This window comes from Elephas maximus, chromosome 12 (assembly GCF_024166365.1).
Source record: "Elephas maximus indicus isolate mEleMax1 chromosome 12, mEleMax1 primary haplotype, whole genome shotgun sequence".
Lineage (NCBI taxonomy): Eukaryota > Metazoa > Chordata > Mammalia > Proboscidea > Elephantidae > Elephas > Elephas maximus.
The window spans coordinates 53,072,983-53,087,482 of record NC_064830.1 but is presented as its reverse complement, the minus strand read 5'-3'; the positions used below and the strand labels follow the sequence as shown (position 1 = coordinate 53,087,482).

Below are 14,500 nucleotides of genomic sequence, written 5' to 3'. Positions count from 1 at the left end.
GGTGAAATTCCTAGAACATAAGAGTGTTTTATGTTCATATAGAAGAATAAAGCTTTCTGAAGCAAAATAAAAAATCATTTCACCATTTTGGATTATCCACCATCTCTGGCCTGTGCCTCTGCAGTTACCCCATAACTGGGCTTCCTATTTCTACTAACACCTCTCTCCTGCCAGTCCATCTTCCACACAGCTGCCAGAGGGATCTGTAACTGTATCCAGATCGCGTTACTGCCTTCCTTAATCCTCCAGTGGTTTCTTATCATGTTGAAAATAAAATCCAAATTCCTTACCTTACCTTGGTATCCAAGGCCCTGCCTGGTCTGGAGCTTGTTCATCCCTCCTTAGACTTCAGTGACATGGCTTTTTCCTGCTTTGGGGCATTTGCAGCCACTATTTCTGGCTGGAATCCTTTTTTTTGGCTCTCCGTGTGACTGGTTTCCCTCCTTAACTGCAGATAACAGAACTTGAAGCCTATGCATTTGGTACAGGCCACTGTTTGTGAAGGAGAACAAGTTACATCCATGTTTATTATCTTCAGAAAGAACCCTAAGCTCACACAGCATATGTTATTCACCTGGGCTTGTTTATTTGAAATTTTCTTTATATATTTTTACTTTGTGGGAGGAAAGTTTTTTACCGGGAGAAAAGATTCTACCTCCTTTTTTGTTCATTGAATACATGTTAGAATCTGCCCTTACCTATTGCTTTCTGTCTTATAACCAAATTTAATATTTGCTAAGGCTTTCGAGTGCTTCCTGTATGCCAAGCATTGTTCTAAACATTTTACGTGAATTCATGTAATTAATCTGGCCCTGCTGTCTATCTCTGCTGGCTCTGCAGCTGGGACCCTTCTGGGCCTCTTACTGTCTTCAGTGTTAAAGCTCTTGACCGAGTTTTAATTCTTGCAGGAGGTTCCTTGCCTCCTCTCTCTCTGTCTGCTTTTCTTCTGTCTTCCTTCTGCTTCTCTTCCTCCTTCTTTCTGTCTGAAAAAACCCCTGTGGGCTGGCTTCTTAAATACACAAACTCCTTGTCAATTTCAAGGCTTGGCACTCCTACCAAGGCCACGAACTGACCAATCCCCTCTCAGTAGGCCACAGATACTTCATTTGCATAGTAGGCTATAACACATCTCATTTGTGTAGTCTATTGACCAGTTCCTGCAAGGTGCATACCAATCACAGGGCAGGATGCACCCCAGGGCCAGGCAGAAAATATCAAACCATCCTTGTTTACAACTTACCTAGGAAGTGTCAGTCAACCTGGGCAAAAGTAACAAACCCTCTGGGATAGAAAACAAGGGCAAAGGTAACTCCTCAGGGCTTAGGGGGAAACTCTCTCGAGGTGTTTTTCCAAAGTACCAAGGCAGAAGGCCACATAAGAGGATCCGTTTTACCACAGTATGTATAAAAACTTTGTTAGACCCAGAGAGGACCCTGAAGGAATTCAGAGACTACTCTTATTGCTCCCAGCCCCGCTTCAGCCACTCAGATCCTCTATCACCTCCTCATTATTCCCTGGGAACAATGACTATTAGCATGTGTAAAAAAACCCCATGAAAATAAGCATTTCAAAGGGCACCTCATCAAGGAGGGTTCTTTCAGTTACAAGTGAAAGAAAACTGAATTCAAATTGGCCTAAGCAAGCAAACACACATGGCTTATGGAACTGAACAGTCTGGGAGAATTGGGCTTCGGGCTTTGATCCAGATGTCTAAATCCTTGCCTCCAAGGTGGCTTCATTATCAGGTTCCCTGAGGTGGCAGGATGGCTGCCAGCGCTCCAGGCCCATTTCCAAAGGACCATGCCTCTCACAAACCCAGCAAGGGTCTCCTTGCATCTCCGAATGGTTCACAGATGGTACTATGATCTATCAAGAAAACCAGGGCACTGTGGTGCACCAAAGGGCAGGAATGAGCCATAGACTCACCCCTGGAGCCAGGGGGTACTCAGTGCTGCTGGAAGCTCATACACACACAGAGAGAGAGTGAGGAAGCAGATGTGGGTAGCAAAAACTAAGGGTACTAAAGGCAGAATAGAATATGGATTACTTCAAGTCATTTCACTCTCAAAAAACTAAGCCTAAACTAGTACCAGAGGTACTTGGGCTTTTTAGGTTTCATTTTTTTCTCTAAAATTTGCCGGCCCATGTTTGTGTTTCTCTCTCTCTCTTTTTTCCTCTCTTTCTCTCTTTTCTCTTTTAATAGAAGCCAGAACACAAAAGACCACCCCTTCTATCTCTTTTCTTTAATGTAGTATTTTTAAAATGGAAAAACAAAGTGCTTTAAATATACTATTTGTATGGATTCGGCTTGTAGTAAGAAAGCAGGAGGAACAGGACCCATTTAATTGACTGTTGTTTTTCCAGGCTCTTTGAATTCTCCTGGTTCATTCAGTTCCATGAGCCAATAAAATCCACGTTTGTGTGTGGGTGTGGGTGTGCATGCACACACTCGTGCTTAGGCCAATTCGAATTGGGTTTTCTTTCTCTTGTAACTGAAAGAGTTCCCTTGGAAGTAGAAATCTAATTTTTCTACTCAATCAATTTGGCATTAAAGGCTCCCCATAATTCAGCCCCACTAGTCACACACTTTAACCCGATGTTGTATGGACTTTAGAATCAGATAGAAATCAGCTCAGAAATCCCAATTTAAACATTTAAGAAGCTTTATAATCTTGGTCAAATTAATTAACCCTTAATATTTTCATTGGAAAATGGAGAGTAGTAACTACCATCTACTACCAAGCACTTTGTGAAGCACTCTTTCTTTCATACTCACACACACACATGCACACATACGCACGCACGCACACATTCATCTTCTATGTGAGAATGCGTATAAACTTTCATTTAATCCTTACAATGACCCTGTGAAATGTAAGTAATGTGTTTTACTTGTGAAGAAACAGGCTCAGTGAGATTAAATAATATACTCAAGTTCAAACAGTTCGTGTTGGTAGAGCTGGGACTTGAACCAGGCCTGTGTGCTTAGCTCTTGCACCGAACTATCTGGGTTACATTCCCGCAGAAAGGGTTGTGAATATTAGATGCTACAGCGCATGTAAAGTGCTGAATGAATAATTTCTTTTATAAGAATCAGTAGAAAGGTGGTTCCTATGAGGCGGAGGTTAAAGATGTCCCAAATGTCCATCTTTTCCAAATTGTTTTACTACTCCATCATCTCTAACATCAACTACTCCTCCTCCCCTCAGCACTCTCCCTCTTGTGTTTAGGTTGAGTAATTCACTGTAGTGTCTCACAGAATTCAAGAACCATATCAAGGAAATGGCTCATGCGGTTGTGGAGGCTGGCAAGTCCCAAATCAGCAGGCCAGATGACAGGCTTCTGGCTCACAAGGCTGCTGGCCCACAGGGGTACAAAAACTGGCAAATTCCAAATTGGCAGGTCAGACGGCAGGCCTCTGGCTCAAGTCCCAAGAACTGGAGGTCAGACAGTGACGAGCCGGATGCAGGATCCAGATGCAGATATAGAGAGAGTGCCACACCAGAGCACCCACATATATAGATTGGACGCAGACCACACATCAGGGAAGGGGGTGACTTGAGTAAGGATGGAACTTGAATCATGCCCTCCTGCTGGGCTGTGACCCAAGATATACCCCACATTAATCCTGCCTCATTAACACATAAAGGCCAGGATTTATAACACATAAAATGGAGGATAATTAGTTTAATTACATCAGATCTCAAAATGGAGGACAGCCACACGATACTGGGAATCATGACCGAGCCAAGCCAACACCCATACACCTTATTTGCATAGTCCCACTCATTGTGTGTGAGCCACAAAGACTATGGCTAGACCAACTCTTAACTGCTACACCACCAGAGTTTCCATGGCTAGATGGGCTGTATTAAGTAATTTATTGTACCTCAAGTGCCTAGCTTGGTGACTAGTATATAATATCTTAGTCTCTTTCCTTTTTCTCTCCTTGTCTTTTCCACTTATGTCAATAGAGTTTGACTCTAGAAGCAATTGCTAATTTGCCTAACATCTTTCTAAGGGCTGTGATACAGTGATAATTTTTTAAAAGTTCCAGGCTAGTAGGTGAAGATATTAGAACACAATGTGATGAACACAGAAGTAGACATTTTTCCAACAGGCTTGGAATCAGCAGTCCTGGCTGTGCTTACCACCATGCACTTCACTCTCAAGTCTCCTCACTTTTAAAAAGGAGTTGATAATATTTAGATTGCAGAACATTTATAAAACTGAAATGATATAACATAATGTAAATTCCTTTCTGGCTTTCAACCCACCTAACTTTCCACATGTTTTCTGTGATTTGCAGTGAGTATCCACAGGCTATGGAAGAGTTTGAGGTTATGGAAAGAAACCTGTATTAAATCCTAGCTTCCTTATTTGCTAGTTGTATAAAGATTCCATGTTACATAATGTATGAGCTTTGTTTCTTTTATTTGTAAAGTGAAAGTACACATACTTACTCCACAAGGTAGAAAGAATGAAACACCATATGTACGTATGTATGAGGTAGGTGACTAGGACGTTGTTGTTAGGTGCCATTGAGTCAGCTTGGACTCATAGTGACCCTATGTACAACAGAATGAAACACTGCCCAGTCCTGTGCCATCCTCACGATAGTAGGTATGTTTGAGCCCATTGTTGTAGCCACTGTGTCAATCCATTGGTTGAAGATCTTCCTCTTTTTTGATGTCCTTCTCCAGGGACTGGTCCCTCCTGATAACATGTCCACAGTACATGAGACAAAGTCTCCCTGTTCTTGCTTCTAAATAGCATTCTGTCTGTTCGTTCTTCTGGCAGTTCTTGGTATATTCAATATTTTTTGCTAACACCCTAATTCAAATGCATCAGTTCTTTTTCAGTCTTCCTTATTTCTTGTCTAGCTTTCTCATGCATATGGGGCTATTGAAAATACCATGGCTTGGGTCAGATACACCATTGTCCTCAAAGTGAAATCTTTGCTTTTTAACACTTTGAAGAGGTCTTTTGTAGCAGATTTTCCCAATGCAATATGTTGTTTGATGTCCTGACTGCTACTTCCATGGGCATTGATTTTGGTTCGGTGCAATAGCTAAGCACACAGAAATCACGCTTGAGCAGGACCCGAAGGCAGAAGTAAGTTGCATGAGGAAGTGGCCCAGATGCCACTGGTCTCCACTCCTGTCGCATTACCATCCCTCTCCCAGTCTGCACCCATGGCCTCATGAGGAGTTCTTTATGATCAGTTGACTGAAGAAGAGAAAACTTGTGTCAGTTTACAGACGGTTTTGTGCATTGTGCAGGCACCATTCAAAAGTGGACAGCAACAGCACAACAGTCCCTTTCTGGGACCTCCCTGAAGGACGGAGGATAGGTCAGTTGAATGGGGAATGTGGTGGGAATCACCACTCCTGCATCCTTCAAGTCCTTGATGGTGGCAGTAATCTCTGCAGTCCCTCCAAGAATGCGGTATTGCTTTTGGTTTACTATTTTCCTAGGTAGGGGCAGTTCTAATGGCTTCTCCTTGGTTTTTCTTACCGTAATAGTCCTTATTCCATTTGTCAGGGATCCACTGTGGGGGTTCTACCAGTTGCTGAGTATGTCTATTCCAATTATGTATTCTAGAACTGGGAAAATCACCACAGGATGGGTTTGGGGATGCACTGGACCTACTGTGAGATGGACATGAGCTAAGACTCCATTATTTACCTGAACTCCATATGCCCCCACTCTGGTGGGCCACAGTGATGTTTTGGGCCTCCTGGAATTAGTGTTACTTCAGAGCCAGTGTCCAGTAATCCCCCAAAATTCTGATTATTTCCTTTTCCCCAGTGAACTGTCACTCTCGTAAAAGGCCGTATATCCCTTTGGGGAACACTGGGAGAAAGATAAACAGTATAAATTTTTGGTATGTGTAGTGAGGTCCTTCCTCAAGGGGACCTGGCCTCCCCTTCATTCAAGGGGTTGTGAGTCTTTAAACTCGCTTAAGTCTAGGAATTGATTGAGGGGCTGTGACTCTCTATTCTGGAGATTTGAGTTAGACTGCCATTCACTTGACCTAGGATTCTTCTGCTTGTACGGATCAAGTAAATATTTAGTAGATTTCCTATCTGTTTCATTCCTGGGGACAGCATGACTAAGTAGCCAACACCATGAGTCAGTACGAGTCAGACTTGCCCACCTTGTCTTTGCTGATTAAGTGCCACCACTTGGCCCCTTCCACCATGGGGTCCAATCACCCCATTGTAGTTAGGTTTCTTAATTAAGTTAGGGCAGTTCCCACTGTCAAGTCTGATGTACATAAAATAGCAATCACAGCAGTCTTCAAGGATGCTGGGGGTCCCTTCACAAATTTGTTCCTTATCATTGTGGTAAAACATGTGTCCTCTGGGCACTTCATGTGTGGTCTGTGGGTCTAACCTGATAAACCCACTCTAACATGCCAATTTCTCTAAGCTTTTGGATACCTTCTACAGTATACAAAGGCAGGGCTGGTATTTCAGTTTGATTTAGTGTAGGCCACTGAGTAATCCATGCTTCAGCAACTCAACCAAATAAACTATTAATACTTTCATAATCTCTTGAGCTAAAACACTGAGTGAGGGATCTGTGCTTAGTGGAGCCATATCAATAAACTCAGACTGATCCAACTTTCTGTCCTTTGCACCATTATCCCACACCCTTAATAGCCATTCCCGCATATATTACCCACATTTCTGTTTGTACATATTAGAAAACTCAAGCAGTTCTTTTGGAGTGTAGTGTACCTCCTCCTGGGCCACACTTTGTACTTCACCCTTTGGGGCTCATTGACGTTTAAATCTAGTTATTGGTCTAGAAGCCAAAATGGGTGGTGAGGATGTGTTTTGAGAACATTCAGCATTGTCTGGTAAGGCATTTGCCTTAGGTGATACCCCAGGCAATGACTCAGACAAAGGCTCTTAAGACACAGCTGTGTTAATCTCATCAGATGGGGGTGGAGGGGCTAATGGTTTTGCTGGGGAGGATGGCTTAGCAAACAAAGATGGAGTAATCTGAAGAGAGGGCTGATTCTGTTGGCAGGAGTGATTTGATGGAATACAGGGGTTCAGTGCCCCCAGCTTCCTGATTATCTGCCCATATGTCCCCATCCCAAGTGTCGATCCCATTTCTTCCCAATCAGTGCCCTCATTTTAACTTCAGACACCACTTAAGGTTGGGAATTCAGTTGGAGTTGTAATTCAGCCACTCTTACAATAAGACACTGGATTTAGTTTTCAGCAATGTCAGCTGTGCTACTACAAGAAATAAAGCTTTCTTTCAGAGCACAACTGGAAATTTTGAGGTCGTTTTTGTGGCACTTGAGTTTTGACTCCAAAGCCCTGAGGTCATCTATTTGTTTCACCACTTTGTCTAGTGAAACTTGGACCAATCAACCAGCTTCCTTATACTTCTCATTATGACAGAATTGTAGAAAGGTAGCACACATGCAGTCACCCAGAGCCTCGCCTTTCACAAATACCTGATCTATTGGTGGTGATATTTTATGTATTTCTATTGTCACCTCATGCCATGGATTAACAGTGCCCTCTTTACTACTGGAAGCAGAGTCATCAACATCTTTAAGGCTAACTAGACTTGAAAATTGATTTAGAAAACACATCTTTACTGTTTTGTTTCCCTAGAACCACTCCTGGCACCAGATGTCTTAGGGTGGGTTCTCTACAGAAGCAAAACCAGTAGAGTGGACATATATATATAAAGAGATTTATATCAACGAAATGGCTCACACAATTGTAGAGACTGGAACATCCCATGACCGTGGGTCAGGCTGGAGGCTTCTCCTGATTTGTGTAGCCACAGGAGCTGGTGAACCCAAGATTGGCAGGTCAGACAGCAAGGCTCTTGCTCACAGGCTGCAAAGACCGACAAATCCCAAGACTGGCAGGCAAGACGGCACATATGCTGCTAGTTCAAGTCGCAAGAACCAGAGATCAGATGAACAGGAGCCAGCTGCAGGATCCAGGACGAGCAAAAGCTCTCAAGCCTTGCCAAAAAATCCACCTATACAAGATGCAGACCGAATTCCCAAGGAAACTCACTTTCAACTGATGGGCTACTCACAGCAGATCCCATCATGGAGGTGATCACATTATGTCAAATCTCATTGTGGAGGTGATCACATCATTATACGACTGCTAAACTACGTCATAACCACCAAACCACTGAGAATCATGGCCCAGCCAAGTTGACACACAACCTTACAATGCTTCTCTGGTTATGCATCTCTAGAGAACCCAGCCTAAGACCTGTCTTTACCCGCTTTCCTTAACTGTCCCACTCCTGCCCATTCTTCAAGGCCCAACTGAAGTCAAGAGAATCAAAATCAGAGTCCCGCTTCTTTCTGAGGCCTTTCTCAATGGCTTTAGCACCAGCCCACACCATTTCTCCAAATTCTGTGCTACCTCCCATATCCATTATATTCAGCAAGCATAATTCTAGATACATAGGAAGCACTCTGCAAGTAAAACAGCAGTTTAAGAGTAAGTTTTTCAAAATCAGATAATACACATGTTTAAATAAACATGAAATTTGTTAAGAGGACACAAATAACTCTAATAAGAAACAAAACGGGGGGCATTACAACAGACCCAACTAAATAAATAGGATCATTAACACAGTGCTATGAAAAACTATACTCCAATAAATTAGAAAACCTAGAGAAAATGATCAGATTTCTAGAAACACACTACCTACCCAAACTAACACAAACTGAAGTTGAAAATCTGAACAGACCCATAACAAGAGAAGAGACTGAAAAGGTAATAGAAAAAAAAAAACTCAACAACAAAAAGCCCTGGCCCAGATGACTTCACTGGTAAATTCTACCAAACATTCAGAGAAGAGTCCACATCAGTACTACTCAAACTATTTCAGAACATAGAAGAGGAAGGGATACTGCCAAATTCAACTTCCGAAGCCAGGATAATAACCCTAAGACCAAAACCAGGCAAAGGCACCACAAAAAAAAGAAAATTACAGATCAATATCTCTCAGGAATTTAGATAAAATAATTTTTCAACAAAATTCAAGGCAATAGAATTCAGCATCATATTAAAAAAATAATACACCATGACCAGGTGGAATTTGTACCAGTAGGCAAGGAGGGTTCACATTTAAAAATCAATCAATGTAATCCACCATGTAAATAAAAGAAAGTCATATGATCATCTCAATCGATGCAGAAAAGGCATTCAACAAAGTCCAACACCCATTCCTGATAAAAACTCTCAATAAAATATGTATAGAAGGGAAATCCCTCAGCATAATAAAGGGCATCTATACATAAAGAAGGAAACCCTGGCGGCATAGTTGTTAAGTGCTACGGCTGCTAACCAGAAGGTCGGCAGTTCGAATCCACCAGGTGCTCCTTGGAAACTCTACAGGGCAGTTCTACTCTGTCCTATAGGGTCGCTATGAGTTGGAATCCACTCAATGGCACTGGGTTTGGTTTTTTGGTATACATAAAGAAAACAAAAATCCTCACAACTGGACCAATGAGCAACATCATGATAAACCCAGAAAAGATTGAAGTTGTCAGGGATTTCATTTTACTTGGATCCACAATCAACAGCCATGGAAGCGGCAGTCAAGAAATCAAAAAATGCATTGCATTGGGCAAATCTGCTGCAAAGGACCTCTTCAAAGTATTGAAGAGCAAAGATGTCACCGTGAAGACTAAGGTGCGACTGACCCAAGCCATGGTATTTTCAATCACATCATATGCATGTGAAAGCTGGACAATGAATAAGGAAAACTGAAGAAGAGTTGATGCTTTTGAATTGTGGTGTTGGCGAAAAATATTGAATATACCGTGGACTGCCAAAAGAACGAACAAATCTGTCTTGGAAGAAGTGCAGCCAGAATGCTCCTTAGAGGCAAGGATGGCGAAACTGCGTCTTACATACTTTGGACATGTTGTCAGGAGGGATCAGTCCCTGGAGAAGGACATCACGCTTGGCAGAGTACAGGGTCAGCGGAAAAGAGGAAGACCCTCAAAGAGGTGGATTGACACAGTGGCTGCAACAATGAGCTCAAGCATAACAACGATTGTAAGGATGGCACAGGACCGGGCAGTGTTTCATTCTGCTGTGCATAGGGTCACTATGAGTCGGAACTGACTTGACATCACCTAAAAACAACAACAACATACAAAACCAACAGCCATATCATTCTCATTGTAGAGAGACTGAAAATATTCCCCTTGAGAACAGGAACAAGACAAGGATGGCTTTTATCAGCACTCCTATTTAACATTGTGCTGGAAGTCCTAGCTAGAGCAATAAGGCAAGAAAAAGAAATAAAGGGTATCCAAATTGGTAAGGAAGAAGTAAAACTGCCCCTATTTACAAATGATGTGGTACTATATATAGAGAACCCAAAAGACTCCATGAGAAAACTACTGGAACTAATGGAGACATTCAATAGATTAGCAGGATACAAGATACACATACAAAAATCAGCTGGATTCCTATACACCAATAAAGAGACCTGCAAAAAGGAAATCAGGAAAATAATATCATTTATAATAGCACATAAAAAAGTAAAATACTTGAGAATAAATCTAAGCAGGGACATAAGAGACCTATACAAAGAAAACTACAAAACACTACTGCAAAAAATCAAATGAGACCTACATAAATGGAAAAACATACTATGCTCATGGATAGGTGGACTCAACATTGTGAAAATGTAAGTTCTACCCAAGCAGCCTACAAATACAGTACAATCCTGATCCAAATACCAACAGCATTCATTAAAGAGATGGAAAAACTAATTATTAACTTTATATGGAAAGGGAAGAGGCCATGGATAAGTAAAGCACTATTGAAGAAGAATACAGCAGGAGGACACGCAGTACCTGACCTCAGAACCTACTATACAGCTACGATAGTCAAAACAGCCTGGGACTGGTACAACAATAGACACATTGACCAATGGAACAGAATTGGGAACCCAGATGTAAATCCATTCATATGCGGTCACCTGATCTTCGACAAAGGCCCAAAGTCCATCAAACGGGGAAAAGACAGTCTTTTTAACAAAGGTGCTGGCAAAACTCGATGTCCATCTGTAAAAAGAATGAAACAGGACTCACACCTTACACCATACACAAAAACTAATTCAAAATGGATCAAAGACCTAAATATTAAACCAAAAACTGTGAAGATCGTAGAAGAAAAAATAGAGTCAACACTAGATGCCCTAATACACTATATAAACAGGATAAAAATCATAACTAAAAATACACAAACACCAAAAGATAAACTAGATAACCAGGATCTTCTAAAAATTAAACATTCATGCTCATCGAAAGACTTCACCAAAAGAATTAAAAGAGAACCTGCAGACTGGGGAAAAATTTTGGGGTATGACAAATCCGACAAAGGTCTTAATCGCTAAAATCTACAGGAAAATCCAACACTTCTACAACAAAAAGACAAATAATCCAATTAAAAATGGGAAAAGGGCATGAACAGATGTTTCACCAAAGACATTCAGGTGGCTAACAGACACATGGGGAAATGCTTGCTATCACTAGCCATTAGAGAAATGCAAATCAAAACTGCAATGAGAAACAAATCACCAACTTAATATGGAAGGGAAAGAGGCCCCGGATAAATAAGGCATTACTGAAAAAGAAGAACAAAGTCGGAGGCTTTACTTTAACCGACTTTAGAACCTATTATACCGCCACAGTAGTCAAAACAGCCTGGTACTGGTACAACAACAGATACATGGACCAATGGAACAGAATTGAGAATCCAGACATAAACCCATCCACATATGAGTAGCTGATATTTGACAAAGGCCCCAAAACAGTTAAATGGGGAAAAGATAGTCTTTTTAACAAATGGTGCTGGCATAACTGGATATCCACCTGCAAAAAAATGAAACAAGACCCCTACCTCACTCCATGCAGAGAAACTAACTCAAAATGGATCCAAGACCTAAATATAAAACCTAAAATGATAAAGATAATGGAAGAAGAAATAAGGACAACATTAGGAGCCCTAATATATGGCATAAACAATATACAAAACATTATTAAGAATGCAGAAGAAAAACTAGATAACTGGGAGCTCCTAAAAATCAAATACCTATGCTCATCCAAAGACTTCGCCAAAAGAGTGAAAAGATTACCTACACACTGGGAAAAAGTTTTTAGCTATGAGATTTCTGATCAGCGCCTGATCTCTAAAATCTACATGATACTGCAAAAACTCACCTACAAAAAGACAAATAACCCAATTAAAAAATGGGCAAAAGATATGAATAGACACTTCACTAAAGAAGACATTCAGGTAGCTAAGAGATACCAGAGGAAATGTTCAGGATCATTAGCCATTAGAGAAATGCAGATCAAAACTGCAATGAGATTTCATCTCACTCCAACAAGGTTGGCATTAATCCAAAAAACACAAAATAGTAAATGTTGGAGAGGCCGTGGAGAGACTGGAACACTTATACACTGCTGGTGGGAATGTCAAATGGTACAACCACTTTGGAAATCGATTTGGCACTTCCTTAATGGCCCTGGGTTTTTTGGGTTTAAAAAGCTAGAAATATAACTACCATACAACCCAGGAATCCCACTCCTTGGAATATATCCTAGAGAAATGAGAGCCTTTACACGAACAGATATATGCACACCCATGTTTATTGCAGCATTGTTTACAATAGCAAAAAGATTGAAGTAACCAAGGTGCCCATCAACGGATGAATGGGTAAAGTATGGTATATTCACACAATGGAATACTACGCATCGATAAAGAACAGTGAGGAATCTGTGAAACATTTCATAACATGGAGGAACCTGGAAGGCTTTATGCTGAGTGAAATTAGTCAGTTGCAAAAGGACAAATATTGTGTAAGACCACTATTCTAAGAACTTGAGAAATAGTTTAAACTGAGAAGAAAACATTCTTTTGTGGTTATGAGAGGCGGAAGGGAGGGAGGGTGGGAGAGGGGTATTCACTAATTAGATAGTAGATAAGAACTACTTTAGGTGAAGGGAAAGACAACACACAATACAGGGGAGGTCAGCACAACTGGAGTACACCAAAAGCAAAGAAGTTTCCTGAATAAACTGAATGCTTCGAAGACCAGCATAGCAGGGGCAGGGGTCTGGGGACCATGGTTTCAGGGGACATCTAAGTCAATTGGCATAATAAAAACTATTAAGAAAACATTCTGCATCCCACTTTGAAGAGTGGCGTCTGGGGTCTTAAATGCTAGCAAGTGGCCATCTAAGATGCATCAATTGGTCGCAACCCACATGGATCAAAGGAGATTGAAGAACACCAAGGACACAAGGTAATTACGAGCGCAAGAGACAGAAAGGGCCATATGAACCGGAGACTACATCATCCTGAGACCAGAAGAACTAGATGGTGCCCGGCTACACCCGATGACTGCCCTGACAGGGAACACAACAGAGAACCCCTGAGGGAGCAGAACAGTGGGATGCAGACTTCAAATTCTCATAAAAAGACCAGACTTAATGGTCTGACTGAGACTGGAAGGACCCTGGAGGTCATGGCCCCCAGACCTTCTGTTGGCCCAGAACAGAAACCATTCCCAAAGCCAACTCTTCAGACATGGATTGGACTGGATAATGGGTTGGAGAGGGATGCTGGTGAGGAGTGAGCTTCTTGGATCTGGTGGACACTTGAGACTATGTTGGCATCTCCTGCCTGGAGGGGAGATGAGAGGGCAGAGGGGGTTAGAAGCTGGTGAAATGGACACAAAAAGAGAGTGTAGAGGGAGAGAGCAGGTGGTCTCTTTAAGGGGAGAGTAATTGGGAGTGTGTAGCAAGGTGTCTATGGGTTTTTGTGTGAGAGACTGACTTGATTTGTAAACTTTCACTTAAAGCACAATAAAAATTATAAAAAAAATATGAAACTACATTTTTAAATAATTCAATTTTTAGAGCAAAAAAAAAAAAACAGTGAAGACAGCAGCAATCAATTAAAGCAAAATAAATGATATTACACTCTCTGAAGAGGCTGATCTCACTGGGTGTAATGCACAAGATGGTGTGTTTTGTAAATAAGTAAACCACCAGGACCCTGAGAGGAAAACTTGGTGAAACGTGGGCTAACTGTACAAATGTAAAAATGACCCATGATGACTCTGGAATATGACTCATAGCCTGTGATGTGTGCAAAAGATAAATGGATCATCAATTAAAAAAAAAAAACTGCAATGAGATACCATCTCACCCGAACATTACTGGCACTAATCAAAAAAACAGAGAACAAATGTTGGAAAGTCTGCACTGTTGGTGGTAATGCAAAATGGTACAACCATTTTGGAAAACAATATGGCACTTCCCTAAAAAGCTAGAAATAGAAATACCATATGATCCAGATCAGCAATCCCACTCCTAGGAATATATCCTAGAGAAATAAGAGCCATTACATGAATAGACATATGCACACCCATATTCATTGCAGCATTATTCACAATAGCAAAAAGA

At 41.3% G+C, this 14,500-nt stretch overlaps 1 protein-coding gene across 3 annotated transcripts in view; it reads left to right on the top strand.

Annotated features, from left to right (window-relative positions):
* LYSMD2 (LysM domain containing 2) overlaps nt 1-14,500 on the top strand; it is a 39,848-nt gene that overhangs the window by 21,296 nt on the left and 4,052 nt on the right. The window lies entirely within an intron of this gene.